The 24,687-nt window shown below is 43.5% G+C and overlaps 1 long non-coding RNA gene across 1 annotated transcript; it reads left to right on the top strand.

Annotated features, from left to right (window-relative positions):
• Window positions 1-6,159: 6,159 nt before the first annotated feature.
• On the top strand, window positions 6,160-10,858 carry LOC137756853 (uncharacterized). The gene is made up of 3 exons (XR_011072266.1): window positions 6,160-6,402; window positions 6,630-6,752; window positions 7,507-10,858. It is a non-coding gene; the product is annotated as an uncharacterized lncRNA (long non-coding RNA).
• The last annotated feature ends 13,829 nt before the right edge of the window (window positions 10,859-24,687 follow it).

Below are 24,687 nucleotides of genomic sequence, written 5' to 3'. Positions count from 1 at the left end.
ATGAGAAGATTTCAGACTTTCATCACCCCAGAGATGACACCAAAAGGAATCTGTATAACAATCCTTACTAAAATAACCCTTATCTCCTATTAATTTCCCCCATATATTTACCTTCCCACATTTTGCTGCCCCTAAAGCTCTAAACCCCTTTTCCTTTGCCTTGTGACTTCTCTACAAATGTATTGTTCTTTGTCAAAATGGTATATTATCTCTCAAGCCTAACTGCTTCTTTGGGGTTCTCACTTCTTTCTAGAAAGGTCTCCATGCCACATAAAGATATTAATATCAAATGAAATGGGTATGCCTTTTCTCCTGTTAATCTGCCTTTTGTCAGTTTAATTTACAGGGTCCCAGAGCGGAACCTAAGAAGGTAGGGTAAGTGTTTTTCCTTCCGCTAAACCCCTAAAGGATGAACATTGTTATGTACGTGTGCGCACATGTATATTTGTGTGTTTTCATGCCCTTTACAACCTTCAACAATTTACACAAACTTTTACACTCTTTTTGTAATCAGACCCAATAATCAAATGTTGGAGTGATCTGAGAATGTTTCTCTGGAACTCTGGAAATGTGCTTTACTTATATGGTGTGTTTCTGCAGTCCTATTTTATACAATTATGTATTATTTTTTTAAAAAAACCCTCTTGACCTATTGTATGCTTAGAGAGTTTGGAAACCTCAGCATTTTTTATAGATTATCAAGAATATTGGTCCTATCTTCCACTTCTCTGAGACCTCGCTATATACCAAGAGGGATGAGAGCTTGAACAAGCATTTGAATTTTTTTCTCTCCATCAGAGCTTAGGAGTGTGTCTATTTGAGGTAATTTTGGGGGGTAGCTGACTTTTGTAACTTCTGCTAGGTTAAGGTTAAAGGTTACACAAGGTTTCCAGCTAGGAGGTCAGGAGAATGTCCATAAGTGTTTTCACGTTGGCGTGTACAGAATTAGACTGACTCAGAGAATATGATTCATTCCTACGGTCCAACCCTTTTTCCCCCTTCATCTTCCCTGCCTTTGTCCTAGCCATCACCCCGTTCTTGATTTAGAGTTTAAGAAGCAGCTTTGTCTTCCTTGTAGCCTACAGACACACACCCACATCTCCTCCTTGACGGGGGTGATTATGCCATCTTCTGCTTTTGAATCGTTGTGGAATGTCACACATGAGGTAGACCAGTATTTTAACACAGAATTTGGTGGACGTGTGTGGCCTTTTAGAGTACGCAGCCCCTACCGGCAATGCCCACATTTATACTCTGAGTGGTATATACCGCGTTTCTAAGGAGCAAACGTTTCTTTCTGAAAAGTTATTAAAAAGAATTCTTTTCACTTTTTAAGGAGCAAGCATACATTTAGAAGCAAATTGCAAAGGGGGAGGAGGGATAAATTAGGAGTTTGGGATTAACATATACACACTAGTATATATAAAATAAATAAGCAACAAGGACCTACTGTAGAGCACAGGCAACTACATTCAATATCTTGTAATAATGTAGAATTGAAAAGAATCTGAAAAAGAATATATCTACATATATATACAGATGTATACATCTGAATCACTTTGCTGTGTGGCTGAAACTAACACAACATTGTAAATCAACTATACTTCAATAAAAAAATATTAAAATTGAAAAAATTTGAAAATGAAAGAAAATGGCGTGTGTGGGTATAGAGTTTCAAGTTTGCAAGAGGATGCACGTATGGATTGGGTGTTAACAGTACAGTACTGAACAGTACATATAAAAATGGTTCAGAGGGTACATTGTATGTTGTGTGTGTTTTACCACAATTTAAAAAATGGGCAACCCTGGAAAAACATGACACATTGTCACAAAACAAAACAAAACTAAACTAAAAAAGTCCTCCCTCTCGCGCCCCCGCACACACAAGATAATAGCAGACATATGTTGCTGTGTGCCTTTTGCTCTCAACGTCCCTTGGAAAATCGCCCACCAAATGCTTTAAATCCCCCTTTTCTGGTTCAGTGAGAGACAGAGAAAACAATCCCGTGCTTCTATCAGAGCCAAGGAGATGGTGATCAAGGCAGGTGTGTGTCACGGGTCAGAACCAGCGGAGACACCTGGTTCTCATTTACCCATCCACGTAGATGTTCCATTTGAGAGACTCCAATGGAAAGCCAATTTTGAAAACCACATTCATTTCTTTTAGCCTAGCAGTTGAAATCAGAACCTCCTTTCCAATAAGATAAGACAGCTTTAAAATATGTGCCCATTCTGACCGGTGTGAGATGATATCTCATTGTAGTTTTGATTTGCATTTCTCTAATGATTAGTGATGTTGAGCATCCTTTCATGTGTTTGTTGGCAATCTGTATATCTTCTTTGGGGAAATGTCTATTTAGGTCTTCTGCCCATTTTTGGATTGGGTTGTTTGTTTTTTTGTTATTGAGCTGCATGAGCTGCTTGTAAATTTTGGAGATTAATCCTTTGCCTGTTGATTCATTTGCAAATACTTTCTCCCATTCTGAGGGTTGTCTTTTGGTCTTGTTTACGGTTTCCTTTGTTGTGCAAGAGCTTTTAAGTTTCATTAGGTCCCATTTCTTTATTTTTGTTTTTATTTCCATTTCTCTAGGATCCGGGTCAAAAAGGATCTTGCTGTGATTTATGTCATAGAGTGTTCTGCCTATGTTTTCCTCTAAGAGTTTGATAGTGTCTGGCCTTACCAAACGTAAAATAGATAGCTAGTGGGAAGCAGCCGCATAGCACAGGGAGATGAGCTCGGTGTTTTGTGACCACCTAGAGGGGTGGGATAGGGAGGGTGCGAGGGAGGGAGATGCAAGAGGGAAGAGATATGGGAACACATGTATATGTATAACTGATTCACTTTGTTATAAAGCAGAAACTAACACACCATTGTAAAGCAATTATACTCCAATAAAGATGTTAAAAAAAAATAAAAATAAAATAAAATACGTGCCCCCCCAAGCAAACAATCATTGTTAATATGATACTCACGGCTGCGTCAGCCAACACGGGCAGAGTGCTTGTAATTCAAAAGGCAATGGAGGCGTGTGATGCTTACCTGTTCTCTTTTAAGTCTTACGGTCAACGGTGAGGTAGGGTTCTCGCTACCTCTCTTTCTTGGTTCAGGAGACGGTTCTAAGTAGCCCCGAGTCACCCAGTCAGGAAATGTGCGGTCAGAATTCCAACGCAAGGAGCTCGTGTTCCATCCCAGGGTCTGTAACAACTCCAGCCAGCATCCTGGTCTTCACGACTCCAGGTGGAAAAACAGTCCTTTGGTGGCGTTTTCCCAGGATGCATAATCATACCCTTCTTCCTCCTAGATTAGGTGATTTCACATGTGTGAAACCTGGAATTAAGTGTTTTGAACCCATGTTGCGTGTTTCTGTCTTTACAATGTTAGGTTTCAATCAATGCAACAAGTATGCGGGACTGCACGTATATTGTGATGTGTGAAGAGCTTATCCAAGCCTACACAACACAATCATTGCCTCTGCAATGGAGTCACCTGCAGACAGGTAACTGACACAAGGGAGACTGGGGTGGACCGTGTAACGTGTGAGTGAAGCGTATGGAAGAAGGAAAGAGGGCAAGTTCCAATTGGGTTGGAGGAACTTGGTAAGGTTTCAGGGGCAAAATGATTTTTGGAAGCTGGGACGTCCAATTGTAGGAGTCGGTCATCGAGAGGAGAGGGTGTGGTCAGAGAGAAGGGGCAGGGAATGGGAAAAGCAAACGGACCAGGAGGGCTTGCAGAAGTGAGACTGGGGGAAAACCAGCAGGAAACCTAGAAAAGCAGACGGAGGTAGGGAACCTTTCATCCCTAATAATAACTTCTGGGTGTTTGTCTGACCTGGGATCGAGTCCCAGAACAACCGCTTTCAAGGTTAGCCAAGTTTCCTAATTCCTTCCGGTGTCATCTTTAAAAACCAAAAAAACAACAGTAGCAACTACTTCACAGAGTTTGTGTGGAGTAAATAAAAACAAACAAACAAACAAAAAAATGGCATGTAAAACGCTTAACACCATGGCTGTCACACAACACGCTTTTCACCAAATAGCTCAACACAGCAAAACTCCAAAGGCGTAGAATTGACTAACGGCCCAAACAGTTAATGATGTGTATTTATAAAAGTTGACGGACCTGAGCTTTATGGCTATTCTCTGGTTGCTTTCTAAACACAACGCATCCTTATTATTCACAGATCCCACGTTCGTGAATTCACCTACTTGTTGAAGTGGATTTGTAATCCCCAAATCAATATCCCTGGTGCTTTTGCTGTCCTTGGCCGACACACAGAGAGCAGCCAAAGAAAAAAAAAAAAAAAAGGGAGAGAGAGAGAGAGAGAGAGTCTCCTGATACACACATTTCCGGCTGAGGTTGAAGAGGGCAACATTCTACCTTCTTGTTTCAGCTCTTAGATTGTAAACAAGTCTCCTTTTCACGGGCTCCTGAGCGCCTTGTTTTTCTCAGTGTGGTGCCTTCTGTTTTTGATTTTGCTGTTTCTAAGCGCAAGAAGGCTGCCATGTGCCCAACGGAGAAAATCCACATGTTGCGTAAGCTTGGTTCAGGCTTGAGTGATTATCTAGTGCTGTTGGCCATGAAAGCAACATGGATGAATCACTAATATCTATTCAATATGCTGTCTTTAAATAAAAACACACGTCAAACAAGGTTAGGTATTGGGGCGTTCCCTGGCGGTCCAGCGGTTAGGACTCGGCACATTCACTGCCGTGGCCTGGGTCCAATCCCTGGTCGGGGAACTGAGATCCCACAACCCCAAAGACAAAATTAAAAAAAAAAAAAAAAAAAGATATTGATCATTGATGAAAATGTTGTGATCAGAGGCTGTAGCAACCTAATCTTGCATTTCGCTTAAGGACACCGGTGGTAGCTTTGTAGGACTTAACTACTGCAAATAACAAGAATTGACTGAAATCCCAGTTTTTCTTTCCCCTGAATGGTGACCTCCAATATGGGACGTGTGGAGTCCGCAGATCCTTGCAATTCCGGTGCCCAGGCTGGGCTCGTTGTAGGCATTTGGTAAATATTGGGCGACACAGTCAAATTAATGGTCTACATGCAGTCTTATAAGAAGCATTTAATAGCATGTAAAAGGCACCACATTTGTTGAAGAAGCGGGACGCGGAGAAATAAAATGCACGGAATTTCTGTACTAAATCATGGCTGAATATCACGTGAAATAGCCATGACAGAAAAAGAATGGCCCTTTGTGCCCTGACATCAGGACAGACAATGCTTGAGGGAAGCAGTCACGTTATTCCTGTTGACTTTCACCAAATGTCTGTTTCAGACAGAAGAATGCATGACATCAGCACAACCTAAAGAATGTAATCACCTCCTGTGTTAGTTTCCTGCTGCTGTTGTAACAAATGACCACAAACGGGGGGGGGGGGGGGACGTAAGACAGCAGGAATTTATCCTCTCACAGCTCTGGAGGCCAGACGTTTTCAATCAAGCTGTGGGTAGGAATGCACTGTCCCCTGGGGACCCCAGAAGTAGAATCTCTTCTTTGCCTCCTACAGCTTCTGAGACCTGCTGGCATTTTTTTGACTTGTGACCGTGTCACTCCAATATCTGACTTCATGGCCACATGGCCTTGTCCTGTCTGTCTTGTCCTCCGTGCATGTCATATAAAGACATTTGTCATTGAATTTAGAGCCACCTGGACAATCCAGAATGATTTGTTTGTCTAAAGAGCTTTAGCTTAATTAGACCTGCAAAGACTGTTTTGTCATAAAGTCCCATTCACGAGTTCCGGGGATTAGGATAGGAGCATTCTTTTAGGGACCGTCATTCAACCCACTACACCCCCTATGCAGAGAAACACAAAATTATAGGAAAGGAGCAGATAACATTTATTGTTCTTTTTTTAATTGAGATACGTTGACATAAGACATTATGCAGATGACATTTCTCTTTTTAAAGCTGAGATACAATTGACATAAAACATTGTATGAGTTTCAGGTGTACAACATGATGATCTGACACTTGTATATGCAGATGATGTTTATGATTCAACCCAAGAGTAGAGAGAACAGAGAAGTAAAAGAAAATAAACCCCAGCCTTTCCAGCAGGCAACATGGGAGGATCCCATTGCAGTGCCATACCAAAGTCCTACCCTTGTGTGTTCCCAGAATCTAGTTAAAACGGCATTCATTCCACAAAAACTCATTCAATGACAGTGTGTTAGAGCGAAAAGGAACGGGGTGGAATGTAAAAATCTGCATCCAGTGGAAACTATACCAGAAACACATGCGGACCACTTCTTATCATCGGCGTTTCAGAATCCTGGCTGACAGACGGCATGCATAAATCACATCCTTTTTTCCAAAGACAATAGATGTAGAAGCCCAGCTAACACAAAGTGAAGACAAGCCAGAAGGGTCTGGAAAGGATAAAGGTAAAATCTGGACTTGTCCTCAGGGGTGGGAACTATCGATATATTTAGAGAGAGTGCCTGGTGATCACTTTCACATGTTTGGTTTCTGGCAAGGAACACGTTTACACATTGGGCTGACGTGCGTGAACACTGAACGCCCTGTTTGGAACTGTCTGCAATGCCTTGAAGGGTTTGGGTTATGTGATGCCAAATGCATTCATTCGTTGATGGTTTGACTCATTTTACAGGAGCTCCTGGAGCATGTCAGATACACCAGCATCATGCTGGACAGCTCAGAGAGACATGGATAAACACCACAAAAGAGCTCCATGCCCAGATCAACTAAATCTTAACTCTGTACTCCATCCAAGGTACATGGGCTCCTTAACCTTCTGTCCTCCAGGGGATGGATGAGGGTAGAATCATTTTTTTTTTATTTTAATTTTTTACTATTTTTAAAAAATTTTTATTGGAGTAGAGTTGGTTTACAATATTGTGTTAGTTTCAGGTGTACAGCAAAGTGAATCAGTTATACATACACGTATATCCACTCTTTCTTAGATTCTTTTCCCATATAGGTCATTACAGAGCATTGAATAGAGCTCCCTGTGCTATACGGTAGGTCCTTATTAGTTATCTATTTTATATATAGTAGTGTGTATATGTCAGTCCCAATCTCCCAATTTATCCCTCCGCACCCCTTCCCCCTGGTAATCATAAGTTTGTTTTCTACATCTGTAGCTCTATTTCTGTTTTGTAGGTAAGTTCATTTGTGTCATATTTTAGATTCCACATACAAGCGATATCATATGGTATTTGTCTTTCTCTGTCTGACTTACTTCACTTAGTATGATCTTCTCTAGGTCCACCCGTGTTGCTACGAATGGCACTATTTCATTCTTCTTTATGGCTGAGTAGTATTCCATTGTATATATGCACCACATCTTCTTTATCCATTCACCTGTCGATGGACACTTAGGCTGCTTCCGTGACCTGGCTATTGTAAATAGTGCTGCAGTGAACATAGGGGTGCATGACTCTTTTTGAATTGTGGTTTTCTCAGGGTATATGTCCCGGAGTGGGATTGCTGGGTCGTATGGTAGTTCTGTTTTTCGTTTTTTTAAGGAAGCTCATACTGTTCTCCATACTGGCTGCACCAATTTATCGAGGGTAGAATCACTTCTAAGCACAGAGCATGGACAACCACCCAGAGACCACGCACGCATAAACACGAGGGCTCGCGGCACGTGCCCCGGCTCCACACAGCCCCACCGCAGGCAGCGGCATTGCTGGAGAAGCACGTGGTAACGCTTCTGTGTTTTCTGGGGGAAATTCCTCTCCTGAACAGCGTCCAGATTGGCGAAAACGTCTCCCTCTTCCGCCACCTTAGGAAGAGCTAGGACTCCTTATAAGAACCGGACAGCTCTGAAGTGTAGATCTATGGTCCTTCAGTTGAACTACTTTATACTCCGGGCAAATATCCAGTGCTACCAAGGTGCAAATCTTTATAAAAACCTCTGAGACACCCATTTCCTACTCTAACCTTGCAGCGACCGTAAGTGGATGATGTTGGCAAGTGGGGAACGTCCTCTAGATTTAAGAGAAGCTGATGTGGTATCATTGCTTGTGCTGCTGTTATTATTGTTTGGTTTCAGTACAAGGGCATTGGTGAAAAAACAGCGCTGGTGGTGATATAACTGACTCTGACAATGTGTGACCTGCTCGGTGAATTAGCAGTGGTGTAGGCTCCCCAGTGTGAGAAAAAGGAAAGAAAGCAGGAATAATAAGACTGCACGTCATTTAAACACATCCTTGGAAGAAGATCAAAGGAGAGAGTTCAGTAAGAGCTAAATTCTGTAGAACGGGTGGAGCTTTGAATGGGAAGATGCCCTCGTATCCCCAAAGCTCGCAACCTGTCAAAGCACCGGGCAGCCTGTATGCACATCCCTTAGGGAGCATCCAGAGTACAGTGGGTTGAACGGTGGCCCCAGAGAGACATATGAACACCCTGACACCAGGGACCTGGGAGCGGGACCTTATTAGGAAACAGAGTCTCTGCAGAGGTGATGAAGTGAAGGATCTGAGATGAGGTCCTCCTGGATGAGGGTGGCCCTACATCCAATGACAGGGTCCTTACAAGACACAGAAGAGGAGAGACCCAGACACAGAGGAGAAGCCCCGTGAAGATGAAGGCAGAGATTTGGAATCCCTCCGTGGCAACAAGTCAAGGAATGCCTGGAGCCCGGGACAAAAAAAAGGCTAAAAGCCTAAAAGTACTAAGAAATATAAATACAGTCATATATCTAAAGGCACTTTTTTCCAGCCTTTGAAGCATGCTTGGTATGGCCTCATTTGTGGGACCTCACCAAACACGCTGGTTGCTCTTATCCTGGAAAGAGAATTCCTTCTCACTGCATCAGTAGGAATGCAGGCGGCTGAAACCCCACCGAGGCAGAGAGGCACACATATTGTGCTAATTTAACACGTTTTTGGCTCCCCTACATTTCATAGGAAAAGAAGGAACAGGACCAAGAAAGATTTTTGCCTGACTACCCTGATTTTTATCTGGGACACAGGACGGAGTATTAACCTCCCTGGTGAGGACCATTAACATCGGTTTGTCTTTGGAACCAGATATTTATGATGTGTCCCAGGGCCTTGCTCTTTCCTTTCTGGAGAAGTTTGCAATTCGCTCTGCCCTGAGATTCCGGGGAGGGAGAAACCGCAGTTCCTGCCCGGCTCTCTCAGATGGCTTGAGCAAAACGATAAAATCCCACAGCCCAGGGTCTCAGAGTGCTGGTCGAATGCCACGGACGGGAAAAACGCTTAAAGAAAAGGGTGATCCCCCAAAGGGCAACCACGTGGTATAAAAGACTCCGATTCTAGCGTTTTTGGTGCCAGAATCCTTTTCACCATCGGTTATGGGTCGTTGAACAAAATATTTCAAATCAAAGAACTTGAGTTATTGTTTTTTTAATGGATTCCGAAACTCAGAGGGGAAGAGGAGAAAGGATTCCATTGTCCAGTTCTGATTATCTTTTACTCTTTCGAGGCATGTGCAAGAGTCTGACTCCACACAGCCTTCAGGGGTTTACGTGCAAACAAAACCTAGACAGGAGTTTTCTGGCCACGTCCATGAGCAGCCAGCCCAGCCTCAACTAACAGCAAGTTTCATGACCGTCAAAGGCAATGTTTTCAAGTAGCGCACGTGCAGTTTTCAACCTGGACCCGTAGACCAAACAGGACAGGGGACCACATCCTCACCAGGTCAGGTCTCTTCTCTATGGCAGCTGCAGCCTCCACCGCAGAGAAATGACCCAAAGCCCTCATCTCTCCCAATAACCCCCTGTCCTTAAAGAGAGGCATCCCCGATCTGAGCAGACCTTTCATGTCCTGCAAACCAGCCCCAGTTCCTCACGTCAGCTCCATCTCTGCTTGGTCTCAAATCCACCACGCTGGCCTCTGCCTCTCCCCTCTCTAGTCCCAGTTTGAAGAATCTCCAGCCTTCTCATATTATTGAAAATTTAAAACCCAACCGTAGAGGCTTAGTTAGTGCAAGCTTTTCCTTGAAATGTCTGCTAATCCCCCCAAATCAGGATGAACCTCTGTCCTCCTAACTCCCACGGTGAATGATTATAACCTCTCTTACTGACCTTGTGTTCTTTGATTACTTGCCGGTTGTAGAAATGCCTCTTTTTCCAGCTAGATTCTAAGACACTGAAGAATAAGGGTCCTTTCTTCTCTTCAGGACCTCCGCTGTCACCATCGTATTCTTGCTCTGAATCAGTGCGTTGTCACATACACTTATTCTGGCATTCACAGGCTTTTCTCTGGGGGGAGGACAAAGCCATTCAATCAGAAACATTAGCAACTGGATTGGAAAGATCATTGCTAGGAGGTGTGAACCCAAAATAAGCATGACTTCACTTCCCTGGGGGGCAACGTGAAACAACACGATAGCTAAATTTAGCACAAAGCAGAGAGGAAAAAATGCTGTCATTCCCATTGAATCAGACACTCACGCCCTGCTTCCAGGGGTCATTTTATCCCCGGCCGGATGCTGGCCCCATGGTACCTCTGAGCAGGGAGCTGACACGTGGCCACTCTCACAGAGATGTCACGGCTAGACACACGTCCTCTTTCTTCTCTCCAATCGTTGAAAATATATGAAGGTCAGAACGCGTATCGTAAAGGCAGCTTTAACACAAGCCAACGGATCCAAATCAGCCTTGGGTAAAACCTAAACCATGAAAATGGGTGGGTTTATGATGAGTGACACACCAGATCCCTCCCTGGATTAAAACAGTTATTTCACTTCACACATATTTTATTATCCGTTATGGACTAGACTGTGAAATTCAGGCAGGGAACAGGGTCCCACACTAGACTTTTATTTCCCAGATGAAGACCCTGTAAATGATTTACTACATATTACAAAATGATCCTCAAAACCAAAGGCAAACTAGAATCTACTGCACTACCCCTAAATTCACTGTTGATATTGTGTATGTGTGTGTGTGTATATATCATGCATTAGCGTATATAAATATTAGTATACACATTTATATATTATTTATTCATATTACATCTATGTATATAAATATATTTAATATGTGCATATTATTTTATATCTGTACATGTATATAAATATATTTATATATGTTGTTTATATGTTTCTACCTATAGATGATGTACATATATGTATACATATAAATTTGTTACTGTTTCTATTAATTCCAATTTATACAGGAATTTGTCTTTCCAAATAAACCTCTGAAATTTTGCCCAAGAAAGATTTGCAGCTACAAATAATAAAAAATGGGTTCAAATTAGGTTTAAGGCTCTAGGGGATGTGGTCATGGCATCCACCGCTTTTAATGAAATGGAATAATGTTTTTATAAAAGCTACCCTTACGAAATGAAGGTTGACACAACCTTGTAGTTTATAACAGCATCTCAATTTCTTACGGCTGGCGGATTTTCTCTGGTTATCTCTGAAATGACTCTTATTCTACACCTGCCAGATGTTCTTTCCAGCAGCCATGGGGGTGGAGAAAACGTGGGCTGGATTTAGAGACTAGTCTTCCATCTGGAAACAAGCCAGTTGACCGCTCTTTCTAGATGTGGGGCAAGCCATTATGTTCTCAGGGGACTTTTCCGTTCCTAACATTTTGGTGTGTGGACATGACCTCTGTGATTTATCTTACCCTTACACAGCAGGATTAAACAGAAGGGGTATTTTTATCGGCTCTGCTTCAAGGTGGCTCACTTCCTGAGACCTCAAGACGATGTCTTAGAAGGTTATTTCAGCCGGAAGGCAAGCCCACCACCTACAGCCAAGAGATGTTATCCCAAAGCATCCCCATAGAGCTAGGCTCAGGTTTCTCTCCAGGTATGAGAGACAGGGATCTGACAGCCAAGCAACCAAAGACATCACTTCTCAAGTTCATCTTCATGACATGGTAATTGGAGAAGAGGCATCTCATGAATGTTTCCTTCGTGGTCCTATTGGTCTTCCAGCTCTAACTAAGCCTCACTCCATGCCCTGCCCTGTGAAGGACGTTAAGCAGCTGCCTTTCTTGGGATTCCAGTGCATGGGAGGTGCGGGGTGCAGGCTCCCCTCCGCTACTCACCCTGTTAATCACACATCCAACACATGCCCCTTTTGCCCCTTTTCTAATTAGTCAAGGAAGCACGACTTTCCTTTCCTCCAAAAACCATCGGAAAATTCAACGAAGGAATCAGTACGTAACATAAGTCTCACGAGACCTCTTTGTGTCTGTCACACGTCGCTGAAAGTTTGGGGAATGACGGAGAGACCAATCGCAAACCTGCACAAATAGTTAAAAATTGAATATGGAACTGTCCTTTCCGATCCTTTCAGCTTCCCTATGAGTGGCAATTCGTCCTGGGTGCCCTCACCCCAGGACGGTCCCCTGGCATCCGATGCCTGGCTATTCCCTCTCTCTCTGTCTCTCTTTCTCTCTGTCTCTCTCTCTCTCCTCTGCCCTCCTTTCATGCAGATGCAAAACAAAAGCAGAGAATACCTCCAGGGGCATCCCTCTGTATTCCTCCATCGGTGTTGCCCACGTGGTCCACGTCTTATTTTTTCTTAGCCATGTCACCCCTCAAACAGGCTTTCTTGACCTCAACACAACTCACACTTTGGCCTGGATAATTCTTTACTCTGGGGGGGGGGGGGGCTCCCCCGTGCATGGGAGGGTTTTGAGAGCCGTCCCTGCCCCCCCACACCTATGAAACAAACGCCAGTTGGTCAATGATGACAGTTGTGATGCTTCTAGACTGTCCCCAGATGTTGCCAAATGTCCCCTGGAAGGAAAATTTGCCCCTGGGCTGTGAATCACCACCGTAGACAAATAGACAGATAAACAGATAGCAGAAGAGTCTCCCGTGCTAAAGCAGGGTTTCGCAACCTCAGCAAGGATAGCATTTGGGGCCCGAAGACGCTGGGGTGAGGCATCCCGGGTACTGCGGGGTGTGGACCAGCATCTCTGGTCTCCACCCACCACGTGCCAGGAGCACCTCCTTCTCCCAGTGTGACATCCAAAAATGTCCACAGACATCGTCACGTGTCCCAGGGAGGTGGAAGTACAGCCCCTGCTTGGGGACTAGTGCGCGAAACCCCACAGAACTCTTTAACAGCCATAGACAGCGTTGCCTGACCATCTCTGTTCTGTTTCTCAAAACCACACCCTGAATTTTTTCAACCCTGTGGGTTGGTTGAATTGACCTTGTAAATGTCCTCACGAGTTTTGTGTACATTTGCCAAATTAAAGACGATACAGGGTGAGCTCTCACCCTTCCTAAAAGTTTTCTGCGTCCCTTATTTTGATTTCGTGTGACAACAAACACATCTAAACCAGGCTAGCGTTCGAATGTGTGTCGCTGAAGGAAAAGAATGTTTCGCTCTCCACATTTGACAAAGCCCACAAGCATGACACAGCTGTACGGCCTGATCAAAGTTCCTTAAAATTTTCAAACTAATTATATAACTCTCCTCTTCGCATGCCAGAAGATCAGGCTTTCAGGAGAGCTAAACAACCCACGTCCAGATGTTACACTCAACCCTGAAATTGACCTAATTTCTGCCAGGCTGAAAGAAACCCACTGAATCTGCCTCAATCCCACAGTTAAACTTAACCATGGGGCAATAGCTGTACAAGACCCCTGGGCACATGTACTGACCAACAAGGGGTGTGGAGAATTGGCAATTATTCATTTAACCCACTGTGAATCACCAAATTGAGTAATTCAAAGCCCAAAATAGATTTACGCTACAGTGTAACCACTTGGGTTTATCCTTCTCAAATGCCCATGTGTATGGGCTCCATTTTAAGGATTTGAATCCAAGTTTTGATAGTGTTGTGAATATTTTTCACAAACGAAGACCTACAAGATGGATGCATTGAAAATTCAGGGGCTATGGGAGAGAAACACCCCCTCCCCATTTTATTTCTGTACAAGTTCAGCTTAAATGAAGAAACATCCATCAAGGAACCCCCCAACAGGGGGAGAAATCCTATTTTTCCACTGGGTTACTCTTGGATGCTTGTTAGGCTGATAAAAGTAATTGATCCTCAGAAAACTGGCACGTCATATCTTTAAAAGTCCATGATCCCAGCAGGTCATTATTCCGTAAAATAAAATAGTTTTCTACCCAAAATCATGTGGCCAACGTTTTTGCTATGCTTCTTTTTAATGCAAGAAAAAAAATACCCCCATATACACTCAGTAGATTGACAGATACATAGATAGATACATAGATATAGATGATATACTATATTTAGATAGATGGATGGTTAAATAGATGGATGGATGTACAGATAGATGATAGATAGAGATAGATAGATAGATAGATAGATAGATAGGGATAGAGAGATGTGATTGGGTGTCTCAAAGTGCAAACAATTACATCTCTATTCTCTGTTTTGGAAACTACATTTGATTTCAAAGTGGGTTTTTTCAATTAGAAAAAGAATCCAGCCTCTTTGCTACATGCCATTTAGTAATTAAGTTTGTTAGCTTGAAGAGTTGGAAGTAAGTAGGTTGAATCTGCTTTTATGGATAGGACGTCTCAGAAAGTTTACAAATTCAGCTCCGTGGGAGACAACCATCCAAGCATGAGCTACAGCGCTGAATGCAACCACGGGTCGTCAAAAAATTCAGCGCACTCTTCTTTCTGGGGGAAATGTCTCTATGTGGCCCTGAAAATAAACACTTTTTCTCTGAGGAAGCATTGCTTCTGGTGTTTACAGACACAAAATGTATTTGATTTAGCCAAACATAAACGAAATAGCTCTCAGGGTCTGAGGGATAATGTAAAACAAGGAGGCCATGCAAACGTTTTAGGTTCTTGGTGCATGTCACAAGACTGGCTTCCTCTGGATTATATTTAGTCTGCAACATGTAATTAAAGTATCATTTGGCCTGCATATTTTCCATCTTAATAAGTTCCTCAGGAGTCTAATATACGCCCAGCGTCGGGGAGAAGCCACAGACCATCGTGCCTGCTGTCGCCAGGTTAATCTCATGAAAACGTCCTTTTGATCACCTTAATGCAAGTATAAGCCCTTAATCACCACCTGCAACCAACAGAAACACAGCCACTGAGCACAACCATTACCCCCAAACTGTCCACCGCAGGGTCTAAATCATAGTCTTTGAATCATCCTCAGTTTAGTGACCCTGCAAGGATCGACCACCAGTGGCCACCTAGACCAGCCTTGAAAACTCACAAGAGCCAGGCTGGGCAAACCCAACCTCTCCTTCTATTCAAGGTTGGGCCAGATGGGTTTCATTTTGTTCCTCGAGGACTTTTCCTTTCTGCTAATGTTTCTGTGAATGGAAGTGACCTCCTATGATTAGCTCACCATGGCACAGCAGAATTCAGTATCAGGGGTATTTTTATTGGCTCCTGGTCAAGAGGTTTTTTTTTATAAAAATGTCAGAACAGTTTTCCTAGAAGGTTATTTCAGCTGCAAGGCAGGTCTGCAGCGGATCATCAAGCTATTGCCTCTATATCACAGGTCCCACAGCTGGGAAGGTGCGTGTGGTGAGAACATTGTGTGAAGAATCAAGGGGCATCACTGAAGCTCAGAGGGAAGCCAGAGAATGCAAGGAGCGCTGGTGGAGGAGAGGGACCTACCTGGTCTGAGAATGCCAGGGCCCAGGTGTCAGCCCTACCACGTGGTAGGACATGATTGTCATTCAATGTTCCACGTCCTCATTGGAAAACTCAAGCTGGGGAGTTACAAGGAGACAATATCAGAGACACAAAAACTGACCAGGGAAACAATAATGCATTCCGCCCGGAGACAGCTCACCAACCCACAAGCCCAGGCAAGGAGGGACGTTTGGGCTGGGAGGTGGGCACCGCATGTCAGGATTGAGGACACACAGTGAGGGATGGCTTCTGTCCCCACCCATGGCCACACAAGTAAGGGCCATCAGCCTTGTCTCGGCCCTAAGTGACCTTGACTCCTGTAGGACATGATCCTTTCCCATGAGCCCCCTCTACCTGTCCAGACCTACACTGAGCTGGACGTTCACAAGGAGCTCCAAATTCCCTGTGAACTTGACCGTGGTCTTTGTAGTAGCATGTACCCTCACCCTTCTCCAGACTCCTAGAATACTTACAGTCAAGACCATAAATGCCCCTCTCCTTCCTTCCTGGAAAGTTCAAGATGTTTCATCTTTCTTACGTCTTGAGTACACCACCACCGGCACACCCTTAGAGCCTGGGGTTTTGTAATATGAGACACAGAAATGCAGCCACAGACCAGAGGATACGACTTTGAAAATGAAAAGGGCTCTGACGACCACCAGGTTCGGTTCATTTTCTTTCCACATGAGCTTTCATCACTGTCCTTTCATTGCAATGCATGGTTGGAGGGGAGCAGGGAGGAATTCTCCAATGATGGAAGCACCCCCGTTCTCACCCTTACAACCACTGTCTCTGAAATCCAACTTATGACGCTATATGCCTGGTATTTCTTGAGGACTCTTCTGGGGGAAGCGTATGTAACTGGTGTGTTAAACAATCATGACTCATTGGGTGTAAACGTAAGGCAAATTTAATTTTGTCTCCTACCATCCCTTTCGAGTTCAGGGGGTGGGAGGGATTCTTTGCACACCTCTGGAGGAAATCATAGGAGGTCTGAGAACTTTCTTTTGCTGGCTCTCCCTCCTCCCTCTCTCTCTCTCTCTCTGTCTCTCTCCACCTGTCTCTCTCTCTCTGCACCTGCCACAGGTGTGCACTCCCATCCCTTTCCTCTGCAGGTGGGCATCACCGAGGCAGAGGCAGTTGTGAAGGGAAGGACCTCACAGAATTGCCCAGCTGCTCCAGTTCCACCTGGAAGCATCAGCTCACTGGGGGGAGAAAGGGAGCCTGCTAGGTCCATGCGCCGAGCCCCCTTTCCAGTGCAGCTGGAAAGGCCATCAGCAGAAGCCTTTATTTCTCTCTGACACCCGTGTGCACTTGGCAGTGGGCTTGCAATCCAGTGGGGAGGGGTGTGCATTAGTTGGCTTCTCAAAAGACACAGGTGAGGGGCTCACAGACACCCCCGAAGTCACCAGAGGGGAGCAACAGACTCTGTACTGTGTTGAAATATCAGGGCTTCTCTCGTGGTCAGGCAGAGGCTACACAGGGTTGTGCCCACGTGAGCCTGCGACCTTGCAGTCTGCAGCAGCTCACACCATGGCTGGGAGCGTTCGGGAGGCTCCTCCAGACGAACAATTGGTGTCAGAAGCGAGGACGGTCACATGGAAGGTCCCCTCCTCTGAGGGTCCACCTGTTTCCTTGTTTCCTTGGCCTCAGGCATCTCTCTGCCTCACCAGGATTTGAGTGGGTACGTAGGTTCAGTTCTGCAGGGAAACAAGGAAAGCCCAGCATGGGTCATGTCCAAGTTTTTTCTCCTAAACTAACTCTGACCTTAATGAAACAGCTGTTGGCGTCACGATCGCTGCCCCATAGATGTCTCCACTGGCCAAGCCCAGATTTCCCATCTAGGTTATGCTGGAAGCTAACACACTTGCAGGGCTTGGGAAAGAGAGTAACATAAATGTTACTCTTTGTTCCTAACAGGGGTAAAAAACAAACACAGCCACGTGCCCTGCGGGGTCCAAGGGCTCGGCTCTGCTGAAAGAAATCCTGCCCAGAATTTGACCCAGCCAGAGTCTGCAGACCTGTTACTGACTCTTTGAATCGTAAGTAAAAATAACTAAAATGTGGTCTATACACCCAATGGGGTATTACACAACCATAAAGAGAAAGGAAGTACTTTACAACGCGGATGAACCTCAGAAATGCGCTCAGTAAAAGAAGCCAGTTCAGAAAGGTTATCCCATTGATTTGAAATATCAGAATAGGCAAATCCATAGAGACAGAAAGCAGATTAATGGTTGCCAGGGGCCGGCGTGGGTGCAGGATAGAGGGATAAAGGGGTGATAGCGAAAGACTGGGGTTTCTAGCTGGGGTGATGAAAATGTTCTAGAATGAACTGCAGGGGATGGTTATGTTACAGAGAAGAACGCACGTGACTCTGTATCAGATCTGTTCCTTTAGCGCTAACCTTTGTGCTCTGTTGCCTGTGTCCAGTCAGGCTGGCTCTGAACCTTTGGTAAGAAAATGTTGCCTTTAGCTTGAAATATACATAATTGCTCATTCTCAAGGCTCTGCCTCCCAGGCTTGACATTGAAAGGTATAACACTCTTCATTCATATAGAGGTAAAAAGTTGCAGAACAGAGAATAAGTCTGTCTTGTTGGAGGCTTTTAGGAGCATCCTGACCTGACCCACGTGGATCTCCCATTTTAGTATAAAAGAAGCCTGAATTCTCACGCAGGGAAGATGGGTCTTTGGGACACTAGTCCTCCATCCTCTCGGTCGGTCTGCTGGCTTTCCAAATAAAGTCACTATTCCTTGCCCCAGCACCTTGTCTATTGGCCTGTCTTAGCAGTATGAGCTTGGACTTGGTAACAGTCGCACAAGGCTGTGAGAATACGAAAAACCATTGAATTGTGCAACTTTAAATGGGTGGATTGTATGTTGTGTGAGTTAATAGTTCTAAAAAGTTGTTAGAAAAAGAAAATACAATTAACTCTCCTTTACCATGTATCCACACTGCTTATTGGAACCACCTGCCTCTGGACATCCCAGGCTGTGTGTCCCCTCCTGCACGCTCACACACTGACACACACACTGCAATTCTCTTCCACAAACCAAAATACCGCCTATGACAGCCAAATGTATGCTCATTTAGACGTGATTTGTACACCACCTACTTCCCGTGGGATCAACGGATTTGAGATGGCTTATACTGAAATCACACCTTCGCATGGTTGTTAAACTAAAGACACAGCAATGCCACAGAGCAGCTGTGAGAGAGAGAGAGATGCCATTTTCCAGGCACCTGGAGGAATTCTCATTTCAATCTTTTAAACCTCTTAAGCACACACATCTGAAAGCCTTGGTATTCCTCCCATATTCTTGGGGCTCTGCAGACTTTTTTCCCTGCCATGCTGGAACCCTCTCTTCTCCTTAAAGCTGACGTGTATATTTATATACTAAAAAATGTGCAGTGCTCCTTACACCCTACCCAGAAATGCAATCTCATTCTCTACCCCAGCCCCGCAAAACTCTTCCCCAGCAGGTAAGGCCAGCCTATGCGAGAAACAGAATTCAAGGTGATGATGGGAGGTGAGCCTTCCATGTTACAAAAATTATAAATGATTTCAGAGTGGCGATACACCTTAAAAGTTACTTAGTGCACATATTCCTATTGCAGCAAAATAAATAAATAAAAGGGTGCCACTAGAAGTAAGTTTCATAAAGACACACAGGTAATAAAAGAGCAGAAATTCCTGCCTGGATATACCATGCTTTCCCAAAATTGCTGTGAGGTATTTCAATGCCACATTTCAAACACTTCCTAACTTTGGTGGAGGAGACCATTAAAAGAAGCTTTAAAGAGAATGTATAGATATAGAAAACAAACTAGCGGTGACCAGTGGGGAGAGGGAAGCAGGGAGGGGCAAGATGGGGTCGGGGATTAAGAGGTACCAACTACTATGTATAGAATAGATACAGCAACAAGGATATACTGTACAGCACAGGGAAATATACCCATTATTTTGTAATAACTTTGAGTGTAATCTATAAAGATATTGAGTCACTATGTTGTAGATACTGAAAGTAATATAATATTGTAAATCAGCTATACTTCAATAAAAAAATTAAAAGAATGTCTAAGCAAATTCCATTTTCTTTTATGGAAGTGGTAGACCTCAGTACTGCCCATTACAGGTAACCCTTTGTGTATATGGGAGATGATTGTGTTGATCGCAGATGTAGAACGAGACATATTTACCCTAATTTTGGCAATAGAAGGCAAAGTCATGGTCTAATTAATTTTCTACTGCTGTATAACAAATTATGACAAACTCAATGGCTTAAAACAATGCCCGCTTACTATTCTTACTCATTTATCTTTTTTTAATGTTTTAAAAAAAATTTGTTTATGGAAGTAGAGTTGATTTACAATGCTGTGCCGGTCTCTGCTGTACAGCGAAGTGACTCAGTTATACACATAGAGACATTCTTTTTTTTATATTCTTTTCCATTATGGTTTGTCACAGGATATTGAATAGAGTTCCCTGTGCTCTACAGTAGGACCTCGTTGTTTGTCCATCCTGTATATACTAGTCTGTATCTGCTCATCCCAAACTCCCATTTATCATTCTCTGTGGGTCAAAAGTCCCAAAGACTGAGTTTGGCTAAGTTGTGTCTTGGCACCTCACAAGGGCAAAATCAAGGTGTTGGCCAGGTAGGTAGGGGTCTTTACCTGCAGGTTCTTGGCAAGAACCTGCTTCCTACTCATTCCCGCTCCCTACTTGTTGGTAGAATTCATTTCCTTCCTGTTGTAGGGCTGAGGTTTCCGTTTATGTCCTGGCTGTCCTCCGGGGTCTGCTCTCAGCTTCTAGAAGCCACCCTCATGTCTCGCCATGCAGCCCCACCATCTTCAAGTCAACGAGGGTGGACAGAATCCTTCTCACGCTTGGAATCTCTCCCTTCTACAATCAGCAGAGAAAAACACTCCACTTTTAAACGACTCATGTGACAAGACTTGGCCAATCTGTATAATTTCCCTTTAGATTACCTCTAAGCGAAGTTATTACAACCTTCATTCCATCTGCACAAACCCTTTTGCCGTGTAACATCATCATGGGAACAGAGATCATGGTGGTCTTAAATTTCCACCTCTCACACCTACTGTAGGAAGGCTTAGTGGGGACAGGTGAGATCTCTCTGAAAGACTGAGGCCACCCTGAAAGCAGCCAAGGGTAATTGGATTGAAATGACTTGAACTGGGGCTGGGGTGGGGTGGGTGTTTCCAGGACCTCCAAGTCATGGTGGAGACCAAGTCAGATGATGGATGGATCCCAAACCAGCGAGCATGATGAGGTAGCATCTCCAGGGCTGTCCCTGGGGTTTATATGGTGGAGATGAACGAGGATCCTGGTGGGATCCTACAGGCTTTCCTTCCTAGGGTTCAATCACAGCTCCATCATTAGCCTGCATTAGAACTATAAGATTTTTCATCTCAGTTTACTACGGAAACTTAACTAAGTCTGAGTTGCAGAGAAAGGAGTAACAAGAATTCCTTCCACAAGCCTTTGGTGCTTTCAATTAAAAGTGATTTTATACAGACAAAAAAGAAAAAAAAATCTATGGGTTGCTCAAAAAGTTGGAGAGAAACAAAGTGAGATTGTTGGTGAGCCTATATTTAAGAATTTCCTGCCTATGGAACAGGTAGGTGTGGGGAGAAACCCTAACTCAAGTTCTTTCCAATTAAAAGAGCTTTGAAGAGCTGATCTTATCTCTGGCCTTATCTCACTCCCCAGGGGGGCGGGGAGGCTGCTGAGAGGTAAGTGTGGGCCCCTCCTCCCCTCCCAGCCTCTAAAGGGGAAGGGGGGTCTCCCCTAAAAACCATGGGCTTTAAGCAGAACACGGCTGTTTTTGGGTAGCAACGCATGTGATTTCTGGCAGCATGGGTTCTAACTAATGGTGAAAAAAAAGCCCAAAAGAAAACAAGAGGATAGCAGGGCTATCTTTCTTTTTTTTTAAATTAATTTCTTAAAAAAAGAAATTAATTTTTTTAATTGAAATATAGTTGATTTACAGTATTGTGTTAGTTTCAGGTGTACAGCAAAGTGATTCAGTTATATATATCTGTATCTGTATATAGAAATATCTATATATAGAAATAATTTTTTTCAGATTCTTTTCCCTTATAGGTTATCACAAAATATTCAGTATAGTTCCCTGTGCTATCCAGTAGGTCCTAATTGGTTATCTGTTTTATATATACTAGCGTGTATCCGTTAATCCCAAATTCCTAATGTATTCCCCCGCTTCCCCTTTAGTAACCGTAAGTTTGTTTTCCATGTCTGTGAGTCTACTTCTGTTTTGTAAACAAGTTCATTTGTGTCATATTTTAGATTCCACCTATAAGTGATATCGTATATTTGTCTTTCTCTTTCTGACTTAGTTCACTTAGTATGACCATCTCTAGAGATTATCAAAGTCATCTTTCTTAAGTTACTCAAAGGGTAGGTAGCAAAAGTCTAGGATAATATATGTCAGATGCTGCATGTACATAACCCCATGGAAAGAAGAATAAAGAAACAGAACACGACTCAAGCTTCAGGAATCTTGCAATTAGTCACCCAAACGTCTTTAAACGACTTGGCTGGTTTTTTGGTGCGTGGAGCTGGAAACCTAGCTTGAGCTTCCCAGAGTAAAGGAGAGAGACAAGAGACCCAGGCCTCCTGGCAACAAATCCACAGGCGCTGCAGAACTCAGCCTGAAGGATGAGGCAAAGGTTTTTTATCGCAAATGTTGATAGAGCTGCTTTCAAGTTCAGCTAAAGAGACAGGCAAGAAACAGGCTTTTCGGCAAAGAAGAAAAAGCTCCTTTGGGGTACATAGTTTCCATCCAAATGCTTGACGTCTTCTTCAGAATAAATAAACTCCAAAGGACCTTTTTCTAAAGCCAAGTAAAAGCCCTGCTGAGAGGCAACATTTCACAACCCTGGTCTGCAATTTAAAATATAAAGTAATGCTAACCATTAAGAAAAAGAAACAAAACAAAACAAGACTGTGTCTCGCCTGCCATTTGGAATGAGCGGGTGTGTGTGTGTGTGTGTGTGTGTGTGTGTGTGTATGTGCTCACACGCATGTGTGTGTGTGTGTGTGTGTGTGTGTAGGGAAACACATAAAAAATCAGGACTTGACCAGGAAGAAAAAAAGAAGGGTTGTGGAGGGAGCAATGCGTTCTTTCCTTAAGGTTAATTGGTTCGATTCCCCCCATAATCATCTACTTTTCGGGGAACCCCTGGGTATTTTATGAGAACCATTGGGGATGTAAGTCTTCAGATATGGTCAGGCATGTGGGACACAGTTCAAGGGGGAAAATGTAGTGTTGTCAATTACACATCTGGTCTTGCCTTGGTGAAGGATTAAGATCCCTATAATGGCACATTTTCTCTCTGAGTATTTTCCATAGATGCCCCCAGATTATTCCCTGAGAACGGAATGAAGTAGGGCCTTCTCACTAGCAATGGAAATGCATAGCATACAGGCAGGGCCTCTCAGGTTTTTTTTCCCCTTTATTTATTTTTTAAGTGAAGTATAGTTGATTAACAATGTTGTGGTAGTTTCAGGTGTACAGCAAAGTGATTCAGTTATATATATACATGTATCTATTCTTTTTCAAATTATTTTTCCATTTTAGGTTGAGCAGAGTTCCCTGTGCTATACAGTAAGTAGGTCCTTGTTTTTTATCCATTTTAAATATAGTAGTGTGTACATGTCAATCCCAAACTCCCTAACTAACCTTCCCCACCGCCTTTCCCCCTTGGTAACCGTAGGTTTGTTTTCTACATCTGTGACTCTATTTCTGTTTTGTAAATAAGTTCATTTGTATCATTTTTTTTTTAGATTCCACATATAAGCGATATCATAGGATATTTCTCTTTCTCTGTCAGACTTACTTCACTCAGTGTGACAATCTCTAGGTCCCTCCATGTTTCATATTCTTTCCCATTATAGGTTGTTAGAAGATAATGAATATAGTTCCCTGTGCTATATAGTAGAGGGCCCCTCCGTTTTAACTAGATGGGCAGCAAAATATTCCAACCTGGAGGCATCCCAGCCGTTGTGGGTTTTCTCACTTCCTTCCTTTATCACGCCCACCCTATAGCTTCTTCAGACTTTGCACATCAGCGGGACCACCGTAATCAATGGCCATGCCTTGCCAACAACATCAGCTGTCCATCATGGGTACCAAACCAGACACCGTGTGCACCAGGGTGAGCCGAAGTGGTGCCTTTACAAGGAATGCAGTCTGCTTGATGCTAGAAATGGCGAAAGAGAAAACACAACAACAACGAAAAAAATCTCCATTGCTCCTTGGCACATAAATACTGTTCTTATGGAATCATGCATGCTTTTCCAGAAAGCCAGCGTGCCTACACTGACTCTCTCAAGCCTACTGTGGAAAAAATAAATCCAACCCGTGAGTCAGTCCTGTAGGGTCTGGACATCACGGTTTTAGGATTTGAGGCAGAAACACAGTCTACGCAGCAAAGAGAATCTGTTCTCATCACTGCTATAGGATGGATCAAGGGGACTCAGAGGTCTGCTAAGAACTGAGTTCTTAGAGCTATTATTGTAGATTACCGGAGGATGAAATAAGGATGGTAATGATAACAATAACAGCAATAATAAACCTTTTGACTTGAAAGGAAGAGATGACAGCAGATGTTTATTTGTGCTAAGCTGCAGTTTCCTAAACCCCTTAAGGATTTGGGGTAGGAGGAACGTTGCTCTGTCGAGGCTCTGGCTATCATCAGGATGTGTTTGAAGCAGGGTTGATGTATTTTCTATCAGCCGGTCTGTTAAACTTTGCAAAAGAAAACATCGGGGCAAGAAAAAGATTTTAAAGATACAGTTTTTTAAATTAATTTTTATTGGAGTAGAGTTGATTAACAGCGTTGTGTTAGTTTCAGGTGTACAGCAAAGTGAATCAGTTATACATACACATATATCCACTCTTTTTTAGATTCTTTTCCCATATAGGTCATTACAGAGTATTGAGTAGAGTTCCCTGTGCTATACGGTAGGTCCTTATTTGTTATCTATTTTATATATAGTAGTGTGTATATGTCAATCCCAATCTCCCAATTTATCCCTCCCCCCCTTTTCCCCTTGGTAACCATAAGTTTAT

The sequence above is a fragment of the Eschrichtius robustus genome, chromosome X (genome assembly GCF_028021215.1).
Source record: "Eschrichtius robustus isolate mEscRob2 chromosome X, mEscRob2.pri, whole genome shotgun sequence".
In the NCBI taxonomy this organism is placed as follows: domain Eukaryota; kingdom Metazoa; phylum Chordata; class Mammalia; order Artiodactyla; family Eschrichtiidae; genus Eschrichtius; species Eschrichtius robustus.
The sequence above is the reverse complement of the archived record's forward strand: the minus strand, read 5'-3'. Positions and strand labels throughout refer to the sequence as shown.